At 53.6% G+C, this 5967-nt stretch overlaps 1 protein-coding gene and 1 long non-coding RNA gene across 2 annotated transcripts in view; one reads left to right on the top strand and one right to left on the bottom strand.

Annotated features, from left to right (window-relative positions):
* The window catches only part of CDC42EP5 (CDC42 effector protein 5), a 7328-nt gene extending 6638 nt beyond the window's left edge, over positions 1–690 (bottom strand). Inside the window, exon 1 of the mRNA XM_021666513.2 lies at positions 255–690. The gene's annotated coding sequence lies outside the window, so the exon portion shown is untranslated. The remainder of the gene's footprint in view (positions 1–254) is intronic.
* On the top strand, positions 515–5577 carry LOC135276703 (uncharacterized). Its single transcript, XR_010344206.1, has 3 exons — positions 515–813; positions 3099–3322; positions 4795–5577. It is a non-coding gene; the product is annotated as an uncharacterized LOC135276703 (long non-coding RNA).
* Positions 5578–5967: the final 390 nt, after the last annotated feature.

Raw genomic sequence — 5967 nt, 5'->3', positions numbered from 1 at the left:
ATCCCCTTTTCCCTCGGACCCAGGAGTCCAGGCCCCCCAGCCCCTCTTCCCTCAGACCCAGGAGTCCAGGCCCCAGTCCCTCCACCCTCGGACCCAGGAGTCCAGACCCGCAGTCTCTACGCCCTCAGACCCAGGAGTCCAGAACTCTGACCCCTCTTCCCTCAAACCTAGGAGTCCAGGCCCCAGCCCCTCCTCCCTCGGACCCTGGAGTCCAGGCCCCTCCCCTGGAAAGCGCTGGCATAGGCCCCCTTTACCTGCACCGGGAGCTAAAGTGTCAACCCCTCTCCGGGGCCATGGTGGGAGCCCAGGCAGAAGCGGAATCACCACCCAGTCCCCAGGCAGAGAGGGTTTTGGCACAGGCCCCTCCCAGCCTTTCTTATCCCCCAAAAGTTTGCCTCTAGGATTTAAAGGACTAGAAAGCAGTGGTGGAAACGCTGAGGCCCCTCCGGGCTGAGTGTGGGGGCAGGAGGAGGCAGGACTGAGTGGGCAGGGGAACGGGCAGAGGGGGTGGGGCTGGACCGGGCGCGCCCCCAGCCTGGCCCCTCCTCTGCCCAGCTTGGAATTTCCTGGAACTGGGGAAGTCTGGCTGTTTAGAAGAGTAATTTCTTCCAGATTGCAGCTGTATGGAGAGAGCTGTACAGAGAGAGAGAGAGAGAGAGAGAGAGACAGAGACAGAGAGAGAGAGGAGGGAGAAGGTCAGACTGAAAACTGAGAGCGGATGAAGAGGTTGGAGGGTGTCTGAGGGGCAGCTCTGGCTTTGCTGCGTGTCCCCTAGATGAACTTCCCTGCCTGCAGCCACTCCGTCATAGAAAGGTCATATCTCATTCTAAGCATCCGTGTCCATTGGCGACAAGAGAGTGGGGTTTGGGTGTTAGGACAATTCCTGAGGGCCAGTGTGGGTGGGGCCTGACATGGGGACAGCAGAGTCCTAAGGCAGGATGCAGCTCCGTGGGAGGGAGGTGGAGGCCCAGGTGGGAGGCTGGGTCAGTGGGAGGAAGGTGGAGGCCCAGGTGGGAAGCTGGAGGCCCAGGTGGGAAGCTGGGTCAGTGAGAGGGAGGTGGAGGCCCAGGTCGGAGGCAGGTGGAGGCCCAGGTGGGAGGCTGGGTCAGTGGGAGGGAGGTGGAGGCCCAGGTGGGAGGCTGGGTCAGTGGGAGGGAGGTGGAGGCCCAGGTGGGAGGCTGGGTCAGTGGGAGGGAGGCGGAGGCCCAGGTGGGAAGCTGGGTCAGTGAGAGGGAGGTGGAGGCCCAGGTGGGAGGGAGGTGGAGGCCCAGGTGGGAGGCTGGGTCAGTGGGAGGGAGGTGGAGGCCCAGGTGGGAGGCTGGGTCAGTGGGAGGGAGGTGGAGGCCCAGGTGGGAGGCTGCTCAGTGAGAGAAAGGGGAAGCCCATGTGGGAGGCTGTGTCGGTGGTTTCCCCAGCTGGGGCTGGGGTTGTAGCACTGGTGAGAGGGTAGTTGATTTTCGATAACGAGGAAACACCCTTGAGCTGGGTCTTGAAGAGGGAGTGGGAGTTTATGGAGCCCAGGAGAGGAGGATGGATATCGGAGCAGGGTGGGGAAGCCAGGTGGGGCAGAGGGCTCTCACACGCCGCCGGAGTTTGATTTGCCTGGTGAAGCCGGCTTGAAAGCCACCAGGAGCCTCACTTTGTCCCGCAGGTGTGGGGGAACCGCAGAGGAATGGCAGGGAGAGGTCCAGGTGCTAGAGAGTTCCCTCTGGGTCCCTGCAGGGCATGGGCTGAAGTCCCGGACTCAGCACCCGCCGCAAATTTAAGGAGGGAGGGGTCAGTGATCACCAGAAACTCAGTAATCAAATATATATATTTATATATATAATATTTATAACATATATTTATATGTAATTATAATATATATTTATATATAATATATAGATATTTATAATATATATTTATATATAACAGACTTTTATTGTGTATTTTTTATTGATGTAAAATTCACATGACATAAAATTAACCATCTTTTTTTTTTTTATTTTTATTTTTTTGAGATGGAGTTCGCTCCTTACCCAGGCAGGAGTGCAATGGCGCGATCTCGGCTCACCGCAACCTCCGCCTCCTGGGTTCAGGCAATTCTCCTGCCTCAGCCTCCTGAGTAGCTGCGATTACAGGCACGCACCACCACGCCCAGCTAATTTTTTGTATTTTTAGTAGAGACGGGGTTTCACTATGTTGACCAGGATGGTCTCGATCTCTTGACCTCATGATCCACCCGCCTTGTGATCCACCCGCCTCGGCCTCCCAAAGTGCTGGGATTATAGGTGTGAGCCACCGCGCCCAGCCCAAAATTAACCATCTTAAGGTGTTACAGTTCAGTAACATTTAGTACATTCTCAATGGGACGTACCTAATTGGTACATTGGCAATTATGCAGCCATCACCCCTATCAAGTTCCCAAACATTTTCATCACCCCAAAAGAAAACCCCATTCAGCAGTTGCTGGCCGTGGCCCGCTCTCTGCAGTCCTGCAAACCACGCCCCTGTTTTCTGGTTCTGTGGATTGCCTCTTCCTGACACTTCGGGTGAATGGATGAATACATAGTCGCACAGCCCTACGTCTCTGGCTTCCTTCATATAAGGCAGTTCATCGTGTGAAGCACGTGCCCGTGCTACATCACACGTACTATTTACAGACATTAAGACATATATATAATGGCCAGGCGCAGTGCCTCACGCCTGTAATCCCAGCACTTTGGGAGGCTGAGGCGGGCAAGATCACCTGAGGTCAGGAGCTCAAGACCAGCCTGGCCAAAATGGTGAAACCCCAACTCTACTAAAAAAAAAAAAAATACAAAAACAGGCACGTGTGGTGGCGTGCGCCCATAGTCCCAGCTACTCAGGAGGCTGAGTCAGGAGAATCGCTTGAATGCAGGAGGCAGAGGTTACAGTGAGCCGAGATCGGGCCACTGCATTCTAGCCTGGACCACAGAGCAAGACTCGGTCTCAAAAAAAAAAAGAAAGAAAAAAGATATGTATGTAAGAGATCTGTTTCACAAATTGAATTGTGCGAGCCTGGAATCCACAGGGTTAGAGGGAAACTGAGGCGGGGCCAGGGCCGCAATCTGGAGTCAGAATTTCTTCTTCCTCAGGGAAACCTCTGTTTTGCACTTAACGCCTTTCAATGAACGGCTTGGATGAGACCCACCAATGTGACAAGGCTGATCTTCACTGAGCTCATGGATTGCAGATGTTACTCGCACCTCCAGAGTGCTGCCACAGCACCCAGACTGGAGTTGGATGGAGTAACTTTAGATTAGAGCCCAGCCGAGTGGACACATACAACTAACCCTCGCACCAGCATCATCTCCCCTACGTAAGATTCCTAATCTTAATTGCACCTGCAGAGTTCTTTTAACATATTCACGGGCCCCAGAGATTTGTCAATGGACATCTTTCATGGGTGGGGATTGGGTGGGGGTATTCTGCCTGCCACAGTACCCCTTAGGGAGGGTGGTTGGGGCCAAAGCAGGGCCAGCTTCGTGGGTTGTCCAGTGCCCCATGCTCGGAAGAGCCCGCACTTTTTTTTTTCTTTCTTTCCTTCTTCTTTTTTTTTTTTAGACAGAGTCTTGCTCTGTTGCCCAGGCTGGAGTGCAGTGATGCAATATTGGCTCACTGCAACCTCCGACTCCAGGTTCAAGTGATTCTCCTGCGTCAGCCTCCCCAGTAGCTGGGACTACAGGCGTGCGCAGCCACACCCGGCTATTTTTGTATTTTTTTAGTAGAGTTGGCGTTTCACCATGTTGACCAGGCTGGTCTCGAACTCCTGACCTCAGGTGATCCGCCTGCCTCAGCCTCCCAAAGTGCTGGGATTGCAGGCGTGAGCCACTGCGCCCAGCGTTTTTGTTTTTGAGATGGAGTCTGTGTCGCCCAGGCTGGAGTGCCAATGGTGAGAATGCAGCTCAGTACGACTTCTGCCTCCCAGGTTCAAGCGATCCTCCTACCTCAATCTCCTGAGTAGCTGTGATTGTAGGAATGTGCCACCATGCCTGGCTAATTTTTGTATTTTTAGTAGAGATGGGGTTTCCCCATGTTGGCCAGGCTGGTCTTGAACTCTTAACCTCAGGTGATCCGCCCGCCTTGGCCTCCCAAAGTGTTGGGATAACAGGCGTGAGCCACCGCGCCTGGCACCATGCTTCTTTTAATGTTCAGCCATCACGAATTTGAGATTCCTTACGTTTTGAAGAAGGGACTCTAGATTCTCAATTGCAATGGATCCCACCAATTATGTGGCTGGTTCTGGATGACTCACTGGGAAGGGCAGAGGTCTGGGAGAAAGCGGCTGAGAACAGCAACAATGGAGAGATAAAAGGGACAGAAACTCTGGGTGACCTCCTGGCAGCAGCAGTCTGGGAAAGCAGGGAGGGAGGAAAAGCGAGATGGGTCCCAGGAGCCTGGACTGGGAGATGCACCGTCCCCTTCCTTGTGGTCTCAAAAGCAGGCCAAGTATGTCTTAAGAAAAAAAAAGGAGGGGAACAGAGAGAGAGAGAGAGAGAGAGAGAGAAAGCGAGAGAGAGGTCGGTCCACTGTCAGTAAGAATCCACAGTTCACTGGGGGCCTGGGTGAGAGCGGACCCAGGTGGCTGTGCAGGGGAGGCCAGATTGCAGAGGAGACGGCCCCGAGAGAGAGAGGAGGCCAGGAAGGGCGCAAAGGTCAGCAGATAACCCAGGGGGACCTCTGTGAAGGGAAAGAGAGAGAGAGAAGGTATCTGGAAGAACGGGCAAGGCCAAAGAAACACATTTGGTGTTTTGGTTCATCTGGATACATTCCCTGCTTTTTTTGTTTTAGACAGAATCTCGCTTTATCACCCAGGCTGGAGTGTAGAGGAGTGATCTCAGCTCACTGCAACCTCTGCCTACTGGGTTCAAGCAATTCTCCCGCCTTCAAAACGTAAGCCTCCTGAGTAGCTGGAACTACAGATGTGTGCCACCGAACCCAGCTAATTTTTTGTAGAGGTGGGGTTTTGCCATGTTGCCCATGCTGGCCTTGAACTCGTGGACTTGAGCAGTCCGCCCGCCTCCGCCTCCCAAAGTGCTGGGATTACAGACCTGAGCCACTGTGCCCAGCTGGTTCCTGCGACTGCACCAGGATTCCTTAGCTGATTTCAGTGATTCTACAAACTGCCAGAGACCCTACATAGTAATACACCAGTTCCTAGAACCTTCCTGTCATTCTTCAGACTCTTAGAGAAATCTAATCATAACTACCTGAGCAATTCGTTCTCTTAAATCTCGTGCTATTGAGGGGTCTCTAATATTTCCCTTTTAAATGTTTCAGCCCCTCTTCTGAATACCAGGGACATGGATGGAGCACTGATCCTATTTTATCCTTAAAGAGCTTACAGGATATTGAGAGGAGAGGAGAGACGTTGACAGTGACCCACCCAGTGAAACCACAGGGTCAGCGCAGAGCGCAGTGGGAGCACAGAGGAAGCGCGGCAGCCCCATCACGTCCAGCTGGGTAGTGCCAAGTGCAGCTCCGCCATAGAAACCCCACCCAGGCGGCGCTGAAGGCATTAAGAAGCAGACACCCAGGTAGAACAGCAAAGTGGGACTCTCCGGGGCCAACAGCCTTCCCAGCTGAGAGCCTCAGGGCTGACAGCATCCCGGGCTGGGGGTCTGGAGCAGACTCTGACCCACGCTGTTGTTCTCTCTGAACAGGTGATGATCGTTAGCAAACAGGTGCTCTGCGTTTTCTCATAGAACCAAGATAAACTAGGCGGGCAGCTGGTGCCTGCTTCCCACTGATTGATCAAGGCCAAAGCAGAAAGTACTCTCCACGAGGGAGCCACGGGGGCAGGTCACACAGCCCTGCTTAAAGAATTGTTTTCACCGGTGTATCATATACAGCTCATGTTTCGCTACTTGGAATGCCCCAAGCAGATTTCCACTTGGTGGGGGGGGCGGGGGGGCTAGGTTTTCCTTGCCATGGTTCTTCTCAGCAAACAGTACAGTCCATCAG

This window comes from Aotus nancymaae, unplaced genomic scaffold, assembly GCF_030222135.1.
Source record: "Aotus nancymaae isolate 86718 unplaced genomic scaffold, 86718_ANA_hifiasm-v0.15.2.pri h1tg000028l, whole genome shotgun sequence".
NCBI lineage: Eukaryota > Metazoa > Chordata > Mammalia > Primates > Aotidae > Aotus > Aotus nancymaae.
This window is presented reverse-complemented; position numbering and strand designations above follow the sequence as displayed.